Here is a 20,612-nt window from a genome sequence, read left to right on the forward strand (position 1 = left end):
CAGATGCCCGTACAAGATGCAGATCGCCTACCCGATGCTGTGGAGACAATGATTGTGTCGACACCAACAATAAGTGCCGACAACGGATTGAATGGAGGCTGTGCGACTAGCTGTTCCTGGAAACGTAGGTCTAAAAGCAGTGCAATACCTCATGATGCAGAAATCAGCGGAACGGTGGCTGGAGCAACAGACGTTGCGGAAACAAATCCTACGCCAGCCATTCAGGTACCCCAGGATCATGTATCAGAGATTCTTGACACCGCTTCCCGGACTCAAATCTCTGAACCCATACGCCCGGCCATTTTGTCATCCGTTGACGCATTTGAAAATGGAAACCTAACCGAGAGGAATTTCAACCATACGCTCGATCCATCGCTGACACTTGAGGGCCTGGAGCTATTTCAGTCGTCAATGCCTAGTGACCACAACGGTTCATCCAATCGTACGTACTCTTCAGGGTACAAAAATGGACACCATAACGGGACTAATTGGTCACAAACGTTGACGCCACTCAAGCCAGAAAACGAAAGCGGCATTCTGCTACCCATGAGCGTCGAGGATGACGACACTATTCAACCATCACAAAAGGACATTGTTCAAAGAATGATGACTGTCGCGATGCTTCGCAGCTCATTCTCGCAAATGACACACACTCCCATCGGTGAGGTCTTACTTGCTACGCCAGCTAGTGGTAGTTTGCTAACACGGGTTACAACCCCGATTTTGGAAACAAGTGTAAAGCTTACGAAGATGGTGTCGACTTTAACTGGAATAATTTCTTCAAGTTCGCCTACTGAAGTGGATATTCTTACTAAAGTAGAAGGTGAAGACGGTGCTAGTCTTCTTCCAAGTCAGACAGTAGATGAATACCTTCAGCCAAGTGTGAGTAATGTTCTCAAACGCAATACAAATCAAAGCGAGACGCCCGCTCTCGTGTCTACAAGCGTCATTCATAGATTCAGGGAAAACGATGTCTTCACAAACGTGACCGAAGTTAAAAACACGCTACATACAAAATCGTTTACGTTCCTCCAAACCAGCAGCGAGCTGCCTAATGTCACAGAAGGAATGAGCAGTCCTGTCCATATTCAACCATCAATCTCGCCTTCTCCCGGAAGTATACCTGACAGAGAAAATGACATTTTCAACGTCACAGGTGAAAGCTCAGAGGAGAAGACCAGAGCACTGAAGGAAGTCCAGGTGACTTCGATGAAAGTAACAATAAATTCGCCTGCCATCTCGGATGACTTGAATCTAAACGCTGAACCGTCACTCTACACGACCCCTGCGTTCCCTTCGCTACATACCTCTTCGCATTTTGAGACTTCGGAACTGCATACGTCCAGTCCAGGTAACGACTTGCAATCGGAGACATCCATCGCTTTTTCGTCAGTGCAGGCCTCCACGTCTGGAAGCGTCGGTACCGTCCCCGAACTTGGGAGGGACTCCATTAACAATGCAGTCATAATCGACGGTTCGTCAGCTACGCCGACATTAAGCGCTAAACACGATGGGAAGGGCAACTTTTCACAAGTCCATTCAATAATCAGCTCTTGGGCAAACCAAGGGTCGGGCTTTCCGTACGCGTTCAACAACATATCAGTCGCCACCCGCGTCGTTGAATACCCTCTGGTAAGGGTACGAACACGAATGGATCCTCCTCAGCAAACTGACGGGAGCCGCCGTCGCGCAAAGTGGGAGGCCAGTAAGAGACGGCAGCTTACCGGTGCCACAGCACCCGGCAGCTCGAACCGAAGGCGCAAGAGGCCCTTAAGTGGGAACTCGACTTCAGTCGTAGTTTCGCCCTCTTCGATGCCGGATGGAGCGGGCAACCCGCTCGTCTCCAAGCCCCAGCAAAACAGTAGTGACAGCGTCACTCACAGCTTCGACACGGTGCTATCCTCACCCAACGTATCCCTGTACTCGGATGTCTCCGACAACGAGCTGTCCGCAAAGACGTCCTCGTTCGACGATCCCGTCGAAGAGAGCACCGGGCGGGAATTCAGCCGTTCCATGGCCCTGTGGCCTTTCCTGGCGCCGCTCCTGTTGCTTATGCTTCTGCCGCCGGCCGTCTGGTGGCTGCTCAAGCCCGAGGCGCTGCCACCTCCGCCGTTTCCGCCTCCGCCGTTCCCGATGCCTCCGCCGCCGTCGCGGCGGCCTCCTTCCTCGTCGCACCGTCCACCTTCGCTTCAAAGCTGGTAATTAGAGAAACAGAAAAGCGACAAGTCAGCGGTCACAAGCTAGTCAACAGAGGTCGCTGGGAGCTTGAGCATCAAATGCGCCTGAAGAAGCATCCAACTGGTCCTTATCGTTTTCCGCAGTGTGCGGAAGCATGCTCTAGTGGTTGTGAATCAGAGGGCTCTCGGATTTCTCGGTGTTATAGAATGCTTCTTTGGCTCTGTTTTACCGAATGTGACAGTATTGAATCGGGCGGTGTTTCTGCCGGTCACATCCCCACTCTGCCTCCTTTTTTTCCCCCGCGATCCTTGCTTACGGCTGAAGCCCTTCTACTCACCGGCGCGCTCGTCGTTGTGCCAAACTGTGTTTCTTCAATTCCTACAAGTGGGATTTTGCTAACTCCCTCTAGATCTTCCGACGCACGACTAAAATTTTTTCGGGACAGTTTTTTTGGTGCATTTGTTCCTAACGACCTTTGGACTTTTCGAAGAGGTGGTGAAAGCGAACTCAGAATGGTGTCTAGGAGAGTGGAACGTTTCGGATAAGAATTCTTTAGGCGTTAAACTGGAGCTCTGAACGGCCGAACAACTATTTTAGGACATGACTGGAGCCTAGCAGACTGATATAACAGTTCAGCTAAGAACCTGAGAAATCATAAAGAGGAAGAGAGAGAGATAGAGTGAACATTCTTTATTGCGCGAAGTATGGCGCTCTTTTAATGCTCTTTTCCGAGAACGTCCTTGACATGCCGGGTTAGGGGAGGAAATATTTAACATGTTTATGTGAAGGCAAAACAAGGTTCGCCCAAAACAATGCTGAAGGTATTCCTCGCAGCATTTAAATAAATTGTGAATAGTAAAGCGCTGATACTTGATCGGAAATTTTATCTTCAGTGAACACTTGATGCGCAAGTCTCGGCCTAATTCATTACCCGAATCAACTCTTAATCGTTCATTTCTCTTTCCGCACGAGCGTTTTTCTCTGTTAGATTCGACAATAGCGCACTCAAATTATTTACTAGGGGATACATTATTTAATGGCCTCGGTGCCGACAGCTTTTGCGTAGTTGGAATGGCTGGAATGGCCTGGAGGGTGGCTGCCCCCATCTATCATCATGGAAGCCCGTCGAGACAGCGGAGACAGCCGCCTCTGCTGTCTTGGCGTGTCCGGCATCTCGGGGCGTCGGCAGCAGCCCTTTTTCTCGGCTCTCGGACGCTGGGTTTTCTTGCCACCCGGCGACGATTTGGCGCTTTAAACGCGCTGTTTAATGCAAATGAGCGTCGTAGAATGTATTTTTCTAGTAAAGTATTTGGTGCACATAGACTTTACCCGCTTATCACGCATGGTAATTTCTCCTCCCCCTCTTCTAACAGCGGTGTTTGCGGAGGGAAAATATTGTATTTTGTCTTTTTTGCGTGTTTGCTGAAGCTCGGGGGTTGCTGCAGTCTCGCACTACATCGCTGTGTATCGGTAGTCATGTGCGGCCTTGAATGTTGCGCTAACAAAGCCGTGCCCATATTCCAGTGCCAATATCCCCCGCAATTATAAAACAAACTCGCAAGCTTTGGTTGCATTTATACTTTCTGATTCCACTGCCTCGTTACTAAACCTGTACATGCAATCTTTGCCGTCATCTGTAAAAAGTCCAACGGTCATTTTTTTTTTTTTTTGCAATCGTAATTTTTTTTTTCTTTTTGTTAATTTTCGGTTTGAGAGGTCTTAGTTGTGGTCGCGCATGCGCAAAACTAACATTGACATAAGCCTCTTATTTGAAAGCCTGTAGTGTTCGCTCGTGATTTTGTGGACTTTGATGATGTTTTTTATACCAATTTTATTTTATCCATGAATTTTATCCATGAATTTCCAAATTTGTAAATTAGCGATGATACCATCCTTCATTGCAAATATCGCCGGTTCGAAAGGTTTTGGTATAAATGCGTCTAAGTGTGAGCACAACACTCAAAAGAATGGCCCAGCAAATGACCTCTCGCGCAATGTATGCAATCTCTCCTAAACTAGCGACGTATAGAATGATTAATTAATCTTTGTTTTAGAATTTCATCTTTCCTTTAGGCGTTTTTTGTACCGTACTACAATATTTTATCCGTGAACAGAAAAGTAGGGATTGCCTATCGCTCTTCGGTGTAATGGCAGGGTGCCGAATGCTGAGCTTCATTGAGTGTGTGGTGGTTAGCGTTCCATAGCCAACTACTGTGATTTTATCTTTTGATACAGTCGTTCATAAGGTTTTAACGGTGTTCTCGTATCTTTTCCTTTCATGTCTGTGTTTGTCATTGATGAGGAGGGTAAATGCGGACCTGACAAGTTCTTTGTTGTAGCGCTACTTCTCGCCATTTCTCTCGCATTCATTTCACCCAAAATAAGAATTAATGTTTCTCTGCTGCTGAGCCACAGTCCCAGCTTCGACAGAGTATGACATGAACTTACTATGGGAGCAAGCATGAAGCACACACCGCAACATGATGAGGCTGTGTGTGGTGACCGCTCAACTTAGAAGACATATCAAAGCATAACTGCCTATGAACAAGGTATTTTATCTTACAACACCACATGGCGCAAATGAAAAAAAAAAAAAGACTCTCACACTCGAAACGAAGAATGCTCGCCGCCCGTGTCAGCGGCCTTCAATTTCGGAGAGATTTAAATGCGTGTACTCGTGTGCTGTTTTTCTCCAATTGACGTTCAACGTAATGGAGCCATTCATTACGTAACAGTACTCATCCTTTTGTACATAATGCATACACAATTGTGATTTGACAATAAAAGATTATTTCTTATTGATGTGTTGACACATCCTTATTTGAGTGTCTGTGAAATTTTCCTTCCCAAATAAAAATATATTATACTTGTCAACCAAAGGCATAATAAATTCGACTGTGTATCAGGTCCTGAAGTTGTTGCGGTGCGTACTTTTAATATTTTTTGCACCGCAAAAGGGAAGAACGGAGATACCGGCATCAAAAAGAGGGAGAATGATTCTCGAAGTGTATTTCCTCAATATGAAGATGGGGCCGGTTTGAGACTTGAACTTCCAAAGCCGTGCAGCGGAACTGGGAGATATCGCCGAGATCGGAGTCATAGGCATCTTCAGCGGGTCCAGCCCTAGTACTGAAGGCTTCTTGGCCCCATGCCTAATGCAGCTGAGGACTGCTTGGACCTCCTGGAGCGACAGACGCTTCATCTCCGCAAGAAACAAGGCAAAAAAAAAATAGGCCCAACGTGCCACCAATGTCGTAGACAAAAACTCTTGCTAGGCCTTAAAATTCCCTCCCAGACTTGCGATCAGGGTGAACGCGATCCAGTCGCTCGCGAAGGCCATGCTTGAAAGCAGACCCTGGACACACAGCGGCACAGTCTCGGCCTTCAGCACGTATGGCATGGGCCCCTGGCCGGCCGAGTAGGTGAAGATGAGGACAAGAACGAGCACCATCAGGGGCCGCTGAGTCACCCGCTCTCTCGAGCATTCATGTCCTCCTTGGGCAGTCAGAGACGGCGGGACATCAGAAACTCGCAAATGGTGACCGCGACGGTGGACAAAAGAAGAGGGGGCTTCCTGCCCGCGTTGTCGACGAGCATGACTGCGCCACTCGCGATGGCCAGCTGGACGGCCACCAGAACCAAGTGGAGCGTGTTGGTGTGGACGACCATTGTTGGGAACACGAGCGCGAAGTTGTGCCTCATATAGGCGTGGGCGCTCAGCTGCCGCGTGCAGAAGCACACTCGGCGTGGAGGACTCCGTAGTGGCCTCCGCCAGTTCTGTGAGACGCTTAAGGCTCTGTTATACTCCGATGTCGAGCGTAGCAAACGCGGCGTAGCGCAGCGCACACGGATACTGATTGGTCGCAGACAGAGCCGTGTATACAAAGTGTTTGGTCAATGGGAGGCGCGGGCAGAGGCACGGCGTGTACCAGACGCAGAAAGAGTGCTTGGCATGCTCTCTTGGCCAACCAGAAGGCGAAAAGAATCCCCTAGTGGTGGTAGCGAGAAATGGTTTTAATTGTTTTAAAAAGCGCGTAAGAATTAAATGGAGTAACCCTTCATGGCTGAAAATAGGGCGCACGTGATGTTTCGATCATCGTCGTGCAGAAAGATGTAAGAAACAAATGTGCCGCTAGAACCCTGTTTTGCTCGGACAGGGTGTGACCGCTCGGACGGCAGATTCCCGGTCCTCGGTGCCTTGCGTACGATCGTTCCGATAGTCGCACTCTACCACCGTGATTGAAACATCACGTGCACCATATTTTCAGTCACCTAGAGTTACTCCAACACACTTATCAAGTTTGTTTCCCGCGACCACCACCAGGGTATTATTTCCGGCTTCTGGTTGGCCACATTCGAACTTGCGAAGACACCCTGGAACACGCCCAGCCTGCTTTCGACCATTGGCGCCTCCTTATTTGTCCCCTATACTTCCCAATGAATGGCCAAACTTTCTACATATACGGCTCTGATCGCAGATATCGAGTTCCTGCTCGCCGGCCAATGAAAGGCGTGCGTTCTGCGCTACGCTGCGGTCACTGCCCTCAACCTCGGAGTAGAACAGAGCCTTTAGTGGGGACAGGCTACAGCAAACATACATACCTGCAGTGGCACAACTTTCCAGCGTCCGGTCGGAAAGATGAATGTTCTCGATGATAGAATCATTGAAGTAGGCTCTGAATGTTTACATTAATGTCTCAAATAGGATGAGGGGACAAGGAAAAGAAAAAAAGCTGCGAAAAGCAAGCTGACGATTTTCCGACGGCCATAGATAACCAGCAGAAAATTACTTGCAGAGTGTTCCAATGTTTACCAATCCAAAGCACGACGTGGAATCTCCAGAGCCCAGCTTAGGTGTCTCTGCCGCTTTGGGAAGCGAGCAAAAGTACGGGCCATGCACGCTGACGCTGCAAATGGCGCCGGCCAGAAGCCCTTTCTTGGAACGATGTGTACAAAAACAAAACAAAAATGAAATTAGACACAGATGAACAAAATACTCGAGAGAAGACCCGCACAAAACTGTTGTTACAGATGTAAATCAAGAAGAAAAAAAAAACAGTCCGCAGCGACGCACAATTGGAGTTTTAGCTCTGCTCAGTCAGCTATTGTTTACGTTCAACGAATATACGCCAAGAGAGTGATTCTCCACCAATGATGAGTTGGAGAAAATTTTGGGGATTAGCGGAAGAGATCCCTACCGAAAAATCTAGTATAACCCTTTGCGAACTGGATTATGGAACTGGAAATCTATCTGGGTTCTAACTGGATTTTATGTTTCCAGAAATTAATCCTTTGTCTGCAATCTGGATTTCAGGTTTTCAGTAAGAAATTCAATTAGATTTCTAGTTCCATAATCTAGAGAGTAAAGAGTTATACTGTTTCTTTTTCCGGCAGGGATGGGAGGTCCCATCCACGGCGAATAGAAGTAAGGGGGGGGGGGGGGGGGACGGTAGCGACGACGGGAACGTAAATAAGTGAGATTACCGCATTTTTCCGAATGAAGGTCGACCGCGAACAGAGCTGCCTAAAGAGCACCTACTGAAAACTAAAAAGAAATATCCAAAGACAGGTCGATCTTCATTTTTTAAGACACAGTGTAGCGACACCCTCCAGTTAACCTTGGCAGCGGTCCAGAATGTTCGGCTGCCATTATTTTAGTCGAAACACCTGACCGTGTGGTCAGGTTTTTCGGCTAAAATGTTATTTTGACCGTTTGGTTAGTACAATTGCATTTCACTAGAGCGAAGGGGTTGCATTATTTGCGAAGACAAATGTACGAACTATCTATGAGGTATGGTCGTTTATAACATTGTCAACTGTTTTTTTTTTCAAGCTAATAGTAAAACAATTGTCCACAAAACACAGCTAATATACCCAATAGATGGCCAAAGTTTAAGCGACTCGGAGGCTCATTTCAAGTTCATGTAATTAAAAAGAAACTTATAAGAAGAACTTATAACACTAGGGGCTGTAAGGCACACGGTCGTAAGCAATCGCATCTCGGTGAACCAGCCTTTATACGGTCGATTAATGATTATGAAGGAGTGTGTGAGATGCGGGGTTGTGAATGACAATTGTGATATTGATGAATGTGGAGATTAACTTTGGTCACTGTAGTATAAACTCTGATTTCATAGCGTACCTAGTTACCCTAGCTATACCTCACATGTCGACCATGCTTGCGTTTCGGAACCGTTCGAGCTTCCACAAAGGTGTTCGACTTGCTTCGAATCTTTAGAGGAACTGAAAATCCAAATAATAACACGATAAAATTATCATCCGCATTTTAGCACCACCACTCATGCCCCTGTTGTTAAGCCATGGTAATCGCGCTGCGTCGCATGCATCGAGCTTCCCCGCTTTAGACCTAACCGTCCGCGGCGGGCTTCGCCACTTTGCAGCGGTACGTTAGGAGAAGCGGCTGCAGCGGGGGAGCGTATCGGTGGACGCTCGCCGCCGCGCGGTCGTTACCAAAGGTAGGCTGTGAGTACCATGGCCTCCGATATCCCGCGCGCCATACTTGGGTAGTAATTCAATTACAGCAATTGAATTAGTGTAATTTAATTACTTTTCCTGGTAATTTGTAATTGTAATTAATTACTTTTGACTAAAAGGAATTGTAATTGTAATTTAATTACTTTCTAGCATCAGTAATTGCAAAATTTCAGGCACAATTACAATTACTTTTGCAAGATCTTGTGGCGCCGGCGCCTTCCCCCCCCCCCCCCCCCCCGACCACGAAGACGACAGTACAGCCAAAGCGACAGGGGAGAGAGTGTATCCCAACCTGCTCAAAAGGAGGGGAAGGAGGAATGGGAAAGAGAGGCTGGGATAGAACGGAATGAAGTTTTTTGTAAACTGTAAAACGATTTAATAAAAAATGTGAGAAATAATTTGATAAATGAGCGCTACATTCGCGTCCGTTTTCGTTCCTGTCGTAGTTGAATCTGTCTCTTCGTCTCGCTCCCTTCCTGTTGCTCGTTGTTTTGAGGGGTCTTTCTTATTTCTCATTGCCATCCGGGGGCATCGAGCGTCGAAGTCGAGCTGGTTGGGCTCCGATGGCATCATTCGGTTGAGTCCGGGGAGGTTCGAGGTTATCCTTACGCGTCTTCGCCGCTATCATATTCACTTACATATTTCAGTCAAGGGTGGGGATTTTTATTGTCCATGAAATTATTCTATTTTCTTTGAGTTTTTCAAGCATCTCTCCTCTATCTCGTCTGTTGGTACCACTAACAGTAAGTCGTGCTACTCTAACATCGAGGTGAAGAAGCAGCAGGTCTCGTTAACACGATTTACCCCTTCTTACTTTTAACCGTTGTTGCTAAACTGCTCTTCCCTCTCCCAATCCTCGTCTACGTTTTTGTATAAATTTTAATTATTTGGTGCTTGCTCTAACCCCTAACCCTTTTAACCGTTTCTCAACCTGGTTGGACGAGATTCCGAAACCTGACAAACCGCGGGTTTAAACTGTAGGGAGTTTGTTTGTTACATTTGTTTTTCGTTGAAGCCTTTCTTTTCTTATAGAGGGCTTCTCACGCACGTGCGTGGCTTGCACTTTGCTTTTACACCTCTATCGTGACCCTCCACGCGTTGTCCTCTTGTACTGGCCTGTGTAACCGTCCCGAGGCGCGCTGTGGTGCCTTACATTGAGAACCTGCAACAGTCTTATCTACAATGGAAAAGGAAAGGCTGCCGAGACCTTCTAACGAAACATTCTTAGAATATAGCTAGCAGCAATAGAAAAATATAATCGTGAGGTGCAAACTCTGCGCACCGTCTCTTAAAACATACTCAACAAACAGAAAGGCCATCTCCAATTTGCGGAAACATTTGCAGGTAGGCATGCTTTTATGTCACTTTCAATAATACTTAAAGTTATAAAAAAATAATAATGGCTCGTTGATATCTTCCAGCTGGAACACGGTCAAGTAATTCATGGAATCAAGGTGTCCGAGAGGTCGGAGTTTGGGAATAATTCGCAGGTTCTAATTTTCGCAACACGGTGGGATCACAATATAGATTCCAACATGTTTATATATTACCGGAATAGTTCGTGGAACCTATTTTTCGCAAATCGTAGACGATTCGCGAAATTCACGAAAATGAAGTCGTTTACAGTATATCATAAACTTATCGAGTTGGTTCTTGCCATGCTAAATTCAAATCGGTGTTCTTTTTGAGACGCATAACATCGATAGAATCATTGCTGTCCTAATGATTAGCTACATGACGATTCTAAATTTATTACCTGTTTCAGGAGCTTTTTGGGTGTTACCGTGCACTGGATTAACCCAGAATCCCTGGCAAGAGAGTTGCTGCTATTGTGACACTAGTTTTAAGGAAGCGACCACAGTTCGCGCGCTACGGTTACCCACATCCGGCATATTACGCGTCCACAGACAGAGGCAGCGAATCATCGTGGCTGAAATGTTTTCGTAAGTTGTCGTAATCTTTAAATGATTGACGTCGTTTACAAGTTTCTCTTATCAGCCATTTTTACGCGAGTTTTATTATACTAGTACTGTCGCATTATTGTTTCTTTGTATTATTTTCAAGTTTATGTTTGTTGGTTTGACATGAATACCATTTGCATAAGCACTAAGGAGACTCAACACGCACCTGTGAATTGGTCACCATTGATTCGGGAGCCCCGATTCGGTTCTTATAACTTTCTGAGCCATTATTATTTCAACTCAGTGTACATAATTTCCAATAACATAAAACGTTTGTAGTTGTGTGTGGTGGTATCAGTGCATATCGATTGTAGTTTGATATAACACTAATAAAATATTCAGATATGACTGTAATTTTCGCATTTTTATTTGCCTGGCTAACAAAAGTGTGTCAACCCAACTTTGCTTAGCGATCAGGCGGGCGTCTTGGAGTATAGCAAATAATATATTTTTATTTATAGAGAATATAAGAACGCAGGAGTTCATTACTTCAAACTGTTAAGTTCTAAAGTTCATTCAACAGATTTCATAAACGAAAAGTAAAATACGTGGCATTTATACAGCGGCCATATAACTCGTTTAAAGTTGTATGGCCCAAGGTGGGTAACTCTCAGAAATAAGCAGTTGTACAGTAATTGCACTACTTTTTTAAAGTAATTTGTAATGCAATGAATTGCTTTCACGTAGTAGTAATTGTGATTGTAGTTAAACTACTTTTGGAGCAAAGTAATTCTAATTGTAATTAAATTACATTTTGAAATTAATTTACCCATGTATACGGGCGCGCGCGCTTCGGGATTTCGGAGGCCATGTGAGTACCCCAGCGAAACCAAACCACGCCGCGTACATTGGTACGCACTAAAGTCGGGGCAGTGCGGTTGCACTCAGTTGACATTATGAGCTGTTGCATCGTTAAGTGCTCCAATAGTTATGCATCATGTCTCGTGGGGGCAAAGTTTTATGGTTTTTCAACTCGCCGTCGTTTGTTTTTGGGGAAGTGAAAATGATGGACACGTGCGGTACGATGCAAGAAGTTTGGTTTCTCGATCATGCCTGCCACTGTATCGGCACAGCTGACATAATCTACACTACCGCTTTGCGCGCTGTGTTTGTTTCTGTGCACGTAACGCTTGTATATTTCAGCGCCAACGGGACGAACTGGAATACCATCCCACGCTCGCTGGTATGCAGTGTCGATTTCGTAGGAGGTTTGCCCTCCAAAGTCGCTTCGTCCCCATCGTATGCGTCGATGATATTTCCCAGGGCCAGTGTCGCATGCAGTCTGTACTTCCTTAAGAAAACTTAGGAATGTGCACAAAGTGAAACATGTGAACCGAAAAAGTACGACGAAGCTTGAAATCACTGAACAATCGACGTTCCAGTCTGACAGTTTATGTGTGCATTCTTTTTTTATCATCCTTTTTTCGGTGTGGAAATAGATTTTTTCCTCGTGCGAAACAAAACGTTGGAATTCTCTCTGATAACATGAATGCAAGGTAACTGATACAGCCCAGTTCATAAAGAAAGAAATAATTTAGAAAAAAGCAAAAAATCTGCTGTTTTTAAATTTAGGTCAAATATAAATCAGACATTTATTATATAAATCACTTTACATCTAAAATGAACAGTTTGGTTTCCACTAGTTTTGTTTCAAACACGGGAAATTGATTCTTCAACCCATCCAATCACTGAAAACAGTGTAAAAAAAAATCTCGCTTTACATTTATTTATATCCTGAAGTGCATTTAATTCAATACTTTTTTCTTGATATAAGCCACGTCATACTAAAACAAAAGAGCCTTCATTTGCTTGGTAATAGAAGAACCTCTATTTTCTGGAGAGCTTCAGCAAAGCAAAAAAAAGAAACACTCCGAAGTTAACACGAAAAACCCGTGGAAGCATCTCCTTCAGTGCCGTGCACTCAATTCCATTCTTGCCATTGCTACCGAGGCCGGCTCCAAACAAAGTATTAACGGCCTCAGAGCGGCACCAAAAGCTAAAAAAAACAAAAACATTCGACAACGTTGAATTATGACCTTTGAACTCGAGCGCAGCTTGCTAGAATTGTTTATCGGGCGATTATTTCTTCTGGTTATAAAGTGCGTAAGGAGGTGTAATCTCATAAAACTGCGGCATGCTAGTGTAAGACAAAACCTATATATACTGGTCGTTGTAAGATTAACCTTACATGCATATCATGAGATCTATCTGTCTGTGTCCTTCTCTCAGTCACTCTCTTTGTCGGTCTGTGTGTGTTTCCTTCGCATTCTGATTTGCTCGTGTAAGTGACAAAAAAAGTGGAAGATAGAAACAAAGTACACCTCTCCGATTAGTGCGGAAGAGCGCTGGAGTTTGCTCGTGTTGAGACTGTCATTGGTTCTTGTATGATCATCACACCATAGACGAAAACAACAAATGAAAACGTATTTATATTATTAGTGTTGCGGAAAATAATATTTTTGAGAGAAATGTGTTCTTGTCGGAAAATCATCATAGTGGCTTAAATCTCGATTTAAATCATATTGACTTTTATTCTCCACCTTGACTTCAATTGATTCATTCATTCAGAATATCAATACCTCGTGCGATTTTGTGAAAGTGTGCAGTGGTTGCACCTTGTAGAAGACGGGAAGGTTTCTCGTCGGAAATCAGTTTACATTGTGATTTATTGAAGATGTTATATTTATTTTCTTGGATATATAAGAAACGGAGAGCAGTTAGATGAGCATTTGAAGGTCTGCCCCAGCCCTCATGCAACGTCACCCTGAACGTGTCGGCTCGAAGAACCAAAGTTCCGTCAGTGCGCGCTACCGCCGCCCCAGCTTCGCACGCGAAAGGGCGCAGCAGACTGCTGAATTATGCTGAATGCGTCTCACTGTTGAACGCCAGCTCCTCCGCTATGTGGCGCTTATACGCGTTTGCAAGAAAGGCTTTTGTGCGCTGCCATTGTGAGCGATGCTGGCACCGCTTAACGTTTCCGCCATGTTGAGGTGGGCTAGGGGCACGTCTTGAGGTAGGCGAGGACAGTATGGCGGCGTCTGCTGCATCGCCGACGGCCAGAGTTAGCGACGCATTTACTGTTTTGAAACGCAGCAGGAGGTATCCACACAAAATCTTAGCATCAAATATTGTAAAAGGGGCCACGTTTAAGGGTTGGAGTTGACTTTGTAATGATCGCAGCCTCTGTTCCAGCGCGTCGTTAAAGCCAGAGCTGCCGCGAGCGCAGCCATCATTGACCTGATGGCCACGCGTCTTCTGGTGCATTCTGATAAGCGCCTTGAGACTTCAGATGTTTTTATAATTTTTTTTTTATTTTGTTATTGTTTTGGTTATTTTATTTTATTGTTTGTGCTCTTTCGATGCCGAAAACAACGCCTGGATGTTTTAGAAATAATTGTTGTCTCTTTTTGCGCTCGGGGGGTATGCTTCAGCAAGAGACGATTAGCAACATTGTACGACAAGCAGCGAACGTCCTGGCTGGATAGTAGGTCCGCCTGACCTCGGCGCGCGGTTCGAGAATAAGTCGGGATCCCACTTGTAAAGGTGTATAGTTTCCGCGCATTGTGAATTGTAGATCCACCTCCTAAAATCACAAATATTCAGTCGACCCCTAATATAGAAAAAAAAAAAAAAAAAACAGTGCCGAGATGGACTTCAACCTACGTTCGAGGGAGCGCGCTAATTCCTAGGATTTGATGAACTTGCTTTAATGTGCACGACGAAAAAAAAATGTTCTTCCCTTGTCGTCAACAGTTGTGTAATTGACTAGGAATTCAAAATTGTAACTATTTTAACAGATCAATTTTATTCCGTGCTTACAAAAACATTTTCCTGAAGAAACCACTATGTTGGTTGTCTTTGAATTGCGATAGCATTCGTCATGAGGCTCACGACCAGGGTGTAAGATAGACAGGTGGGGAAACGGCCCATAGAAGCCTACCGCAGCGCCGTGACCGGATTGTGTACTCGTCTGCTTGCGGGTACCCCCGATTGGCGACAGATGGCGCTGCGGCGAGAGGAAAAAAATGGGAATCGGATTTGCGTGGAATTCTATGGGAGATAGCGCAAAATAAACCGAGAGCACGATAGTCCTTCATTAAAAATCTACGAGAAACCATCTCCGTCAGTTTAGCCGGTCGCCATCAGTCCCCCACCCGGAGTGAGAGTTCGCGGTGCTCCACATAAATGGCGCCACAGAAAAAGAGAAAACCGAGGAGGACACAATGCGGTCACTCATTTGGCTCTCGTTTCCCCACCTGTCTATCTTACACCCTGCTCACGACGCAGCTTACTGTGAATATGACGACGCAACTTTTGAGTAAACACTTTACTTTATGAATGGCTTACGACGCAATCAATGACGTCAGAGCGACTGCAGCGCGCCACTTTGAAATTGAGTGATTGCATCGACTCTGTGCAATCGACAAATCGTTTAACCTTCTGTCTCTGTATAATAGTTTAATCTTCGAGCTGTTTCCGCACAATTATTGCAGCCTCGGGTGTGAGTCTTGTCTCTCTGTTATCGTTTAATTTTAAAGCTGTTTCACACCCCATCATTGACCATGTACCAACAAGCACAACTCAAGCCCATAACTGCTTCGTAGCTTGGGCGAAATGTGAATATGTGCGTACTGACGCTACGTGTATACGCGGCGTGGGTTGATCTGCTTGCGCCGCAGTCATGAGCGATTGCATATGTTTGAAGAAAAAAAAGTGGAAGCCGTTTACAAATCCCTGTAACGCCGAATTGGAGCGCAGCTCTTGAGGAGGAGGAGTGAAGGGTACTGAGGGGAGGGTAGACCCCTCCCCCTTCTCCTCCTCCTCCCCTCATTCTTTAATATGCTCCGGGGGGGGGGTGTCACGTGACTTCGGGGAGGGGGGTCACGTGACCTCGGGGAGGCGTGACCTGGGGGTGACCTCAAGGCCACGTGACCCCAAAGGTGACCCCCACGTGACCTGGAGGGGTCACGTGACCTCGGGGGGTCACGTGACCTCAGAGGGGTCACGTGACCTCAGAGGGGTCACGTGACCTTGAGATGACCTTGGAAGGGGTCACGTGACCTTGGGGGTCACGTGACCTTGGGGGTCACGTGACCTTGGGGGTCACGTGACCTCGGGGGTCACGTGACCTTGGGGAGGCGACCACGTGACCTCGGGGGTCACGTGACCTCAGAGGGGTCACGTGACTTGGGGGTCACGTGACCTTCAAAGGGTCACGTGGGGTCATCTTGGGGTCACGTGACCTTGAGATGACCTTGGAAGGGGTCACGTGACCTCGAGGGGTCACGTGACCTTCAGGGGGTCACGTGGGGTCACGTGACCTTGAGATGACCTTGGGAGGGGTCACGTGACCTTGGGGGTCACGTGACCTTGGGATGACATTGGTTACGCCGACGCCGACGGCGACGCCGCTCAAGCCGGGAACGGGCCCCTAAGAGCTGCGCTCTAAAAAAGTGAAAGCCGTTTACAACTCCCTGTAACACCGAATTAGAGCGCAGCTCTTGAGGAGGAGGGGGGAAGGGTACTGGGGGGGGGTGAAGTGACCTGGAGGGGGGTCACGTGACCTTGGGGGGTCACGTGACGATGCTGATCATGTCATCAGTCACGTCACTGATGACGTCATCCGTGATGATGACGATGACGATGCGGATGCCGGTGACGTCATCAGTGACGTCACTGATGACGTCATCAGTGATGATGATGATGACGATGCGGATGCCGGTGAGGTCATCAGTGACGTCACTGAAGACGTCATAAGTGACGATGACGATGCGGGCTCCGATGACGTCATCAGCGATGATGACGATGACGATGCGGGTGTCGGTGACGTCATCAGTGACGTCACTGATGACGTAATCCGTGATGATGACGATGACGATGCGGATGCCGGTGACGTCATCAGTTACGTAACTGATGACGTCATCAGTGATGATGACGATGACGATGCGGATGCCGGTGAGGTCATCAGTGACGTCACTGATGACGTCATCAGTGATGATGACGATGACGATGCGGATGCCGGTGACGTCATCAGTGACGATGACGTCATCGAGGAGGTCACGTGACCTTGGCGGGGGGGTCACGTGACCCTGGGGGGTGGTCACGTGACCTCGGGGGGTCACGTGACTTTGGGGGTCACGTGACCCTGGGGGAGGGGTCAAGTGACCTTGAGGTGACCTTGGGGGCCACGTGACCTTGGGATGACCTTGGGGGTCGCGTGACCTGGGGATGACCTTGGTTACGCCGACGCCGACGGCGACGCCGACGCCGACGGCGACGCCGACGCCGCTCAAGCCGGGAACGGGCCCCTAAGAGCTGCGCTCTAAAAAACAGAAACGACAAACGAAGGGGAAAAACACCAAACGCCTTGTGTTTCTCCATTTCTTCGTCCGTCGTCTCAGCTTTTTTTCAAGTATGCTTAGCATTATCCAGCTCGCCTGTTTACTCTTTCTTCAATGAGAGATTGCTTCGCAGCTTGGGCGCAAATGTGACTATGTGCGCACTGCCGCTACGTGTATGCGCAGCACAGGTTCATCTGCTTTGCTAGGACGATGTTGAGAACGGCGTCCTGGAGGACGACGTCAACGACGACGTCTAGGACGACCTATAGGACGAGCTCTACGGCGATCCCAAGGCCGACCTCTAGGAGGACCTTTAGGCCGACCTCAAGGACGACCTCAAGGACGTCAAAACAACCTCTAAACGATCTCTAGGACGATTTATAGGGTGGCCTCAAGGACGACCTCTAGGACGACCTCAAGAACGACGTCTGGGACGAACTCTCGGACGACCTCAAAGACGCCGTCTAGGACAACGTCCTGGACGACGTCCTAGAGTATAACGTCAAAAACGACGTCTAGAACGATATCTAGGACGATTTCTAGGGTGACCTTAAGGACGACCTCAAGAACGACGTCTGGGACGAACTCTCGGACAACCTCAAGGACGCCGTCTAGGACAACGTCCAGGACGACGTCCTAGAGGATGTCAAAACAACGTCTAGAACGATATCTAGGACGATTTCTAGGGTGACTTTAAGGACGACCTCTAGGACGACCTCAAGAACGACGTCTGGGACGAACTCTCGGACGACTTCAAGGACGCCGTCTAGGACAACGTCCTGGACGACGTCCTAGAGGATAACGTCAAAACAACCTCTAGAACGATCTCTAGGACGATTTCTAGGGTGACCTTAAAGACGACCTCTAGGACGACCTCAAGAACGACGTCTGGGACGAACTCTCGGACGACCTCTAAGACGCCGTCTAGGACAACGTCCTGGACGACGTCCTAGAGGATAACGTCAAAACAACCTCTAGAACGATCTCTAGGAGGATTTCTAGGGTGACCTTAAAGACGACCTCTAGGACGACCTCAAGAACGACGTCTGGGACGAACTCTCGGACGACCTCTAGGACGCCGTCTAGGACAACGTCCTGGACGACGTCCTAGAGGATAACGTCAAAAACGGCGTCTAGAACGATTTCTAGGACGATTTCTAGGGTGACCTTAAAGACGACCTCTAGGACGACCTCAAGAACGATGTCTGGGACGAACTCTCGGACGACCTTGAGGACGACCTCTAGGACGACGTCGAACACGACGTCCACATACACGCGGCGCCTGCGTATGCGGAGGCGCCGCGCATACGCACGGCGCATTGGAGGCCATAGAGCGTATCGCGAAAAGCGGGCGAAGAAGCTAAAGAATGCGCATTAAAATAATACTACTACTTAGATATAAGGGCCTCTCTAGTTACCTGGCCTTGAAAACATCATTGTCGATGAAGTCGGTAATTTTTTTCTTTATTACCCCACTATGATTTAAATAAATGCGGTGGCCCAAATGGCATCGCTAGTATGTTATTCAAACGATACGCGGAATGGGTTTCAAAATATTTGTTGGTTATTTTCTAAACGGCATTGGCAACTTCGAGCTTGCCTGTTGATAGGAAGATTGCAATCGCCAAACCCATGCATATATAAGGTGACCCTCATCAAGCAGTTAACTATCATCCAATTTCTTTGCCGTGTATTACTTGTAAGTTACTTGAAGATGTAATTTCCAGACATACTGTTGAATTAGTATATGAAACATAATTTATTATATCTAATTGACAGCACGACTTTTTTCTTAGCTTGATACTCGACATTATCTCAGTCGAAACAGTTCACGATTTTTCATCAATTATTAATCGCCGCAACAAGTGGATGTTCTACCTCGACTTTTGCAAGGCCATTATTAAAGTTCTCAGCCAAAGCTCTTGCTAAAATTACGCGCGATGCTTAAAAACAATGACATCGTAAACTGGGTTGAAGATTTTCTGGTGGGCAAGGGTAGCATATGAGATTCTTAGCTACCTATGGCAAATGCAAAATCCGGGGTGACACAGGGGGCAGTCTTAGGGTCCTGCTTTTTTTTTTTATATGTATCGATGATGCAGCTGCTAATGTTAATGTGTGTAAGTGATTGTAGGCCTACTGTATTATGTACCAGGAAATCTAAAGTTTCAATGGTCACCTCGCCCTTAATAATCTTCAAGGAATAGCAAAGTAGTGCAGAGATTGGAAAATGGTACTGAACAAGGAAAAGACTGTCACCCATAAAGTCTATCACTAGTAAAATGCCACCTCAACTTTTTACATACAACATGGCCAACGAGACACTGCGTCGGGTTGACAAAGATACTCATTCAAGGGCAACTCCGGTCAAAACCCAAAATGAAATAAATTACTGGTATCGCTGTAGTGATACAAAATACGACATCAGCCGAAATATTACGTCCGTGGGACGCCGCATTCTCAACTAATGCCGATAATAAAAATGCGACCCGCCGTGAGCCGCTGCTCCTTAGCGGGCGGCCAGCGGGTTGCCGATTGCTAAAGCACCATTGGACCGTGACGTCAGTGTCGTTCTCTTTTTTTCCTCCAGTTCGGGCGTTGCGCCGACTGCACTTCTTTGAGGCGCTACCACCAATACTTCGGCTTGTTATTGGCGTGTTTAGCCGCTGCTTTTATCTGTAGCCCGTGTAGCGTCGGTATAGCCTTTTGTTTATTTGCCCTTGTGAGGACTCCAAGACTCGTTTTAGCGAGCAACTCGGTGCGCCCTAGACTGCCCAGCTGTACCTCGAAAGATGCCGAGTGCGACTTGTAGCGCTGTGGGCTGCTGAAACAACCCGCTGCGGAACACGGAGGTGCTTTTTCACAAGTTTCCAACGGACCGGAAATTGGAGAAGGTGTGGGTGTCACTGGGTGAACGCTGTTCGACGAGTGGACTTTGGACTTAGGCTTTTACGCGCCCGAGGAAAAAAGAACAAAAAAACAGACGTGTACAGCCCACCAGCACGCGTCACCAGACGGCTAGCGCAACAGAGGTAGGCGCCGCTCGGCCTGCGTACTCGTTGAATGAGAACGATCCTGCCGTCACGTTCACATAGCGGCTGATTGCCAGTGTTGCCGGAGCCTCGAGCGGTTAGTTTCGGTTTTGTTGGCCGCGCCCCTAACAAAACTTTGAGGCGTCGATATCTTTAAAACTACGCACAATAACGAGAAAAAAAATTACACGTCGCAATTCAGGGACGCTGGCTGCACTAAAAACAGTCATAATCCAAAAATCGAAAGTATGGACCGGAGTTGCCCTTTAAGATACGAGTAACAAACCATTTAAAATGGGACATATTATTAATGTAATAAATAAAACAACTAGAAAACTTGGCGTCTTGAGCCGCAAATTACGACAGGCAGCTCCTGATACTAAACAATTAGCCTACAAAATTGTTGTTCCTCTGACCGAATACGCGAGAGTACTTTCAAATTTGCATACTAAAACAAACATTAATAAGCTGGAGACTGTTAAGAAACAAAGGGTCTAGATTTATTTTCGAGGAATAAAATGTTAGCTTCAGCTAGCGACACGCGTGATTAAGCACACCTGCCAATCCAACCCTTTGTACGAGAAATGTTCTTAACAGACTTAATA

This window comes from Ixodes scapularis, unplaced genomic scaffold, assembly GCF_016920785.2.
Source record: "Ixodes scapularis isolate PalLabHiFi unplaced genomic scaffold, ASM1692078v2 PGA_scaffold1__304_contigs__length_218370807, whole genome shotgun sequence".
Taxonomy (NCBI): domain Eukaryota; kingdom Metazoa; phylum Arthropoda; class Arachnida; order Ixodida; family Ixodidae; genus Ixodes; species Ixodes scapularis.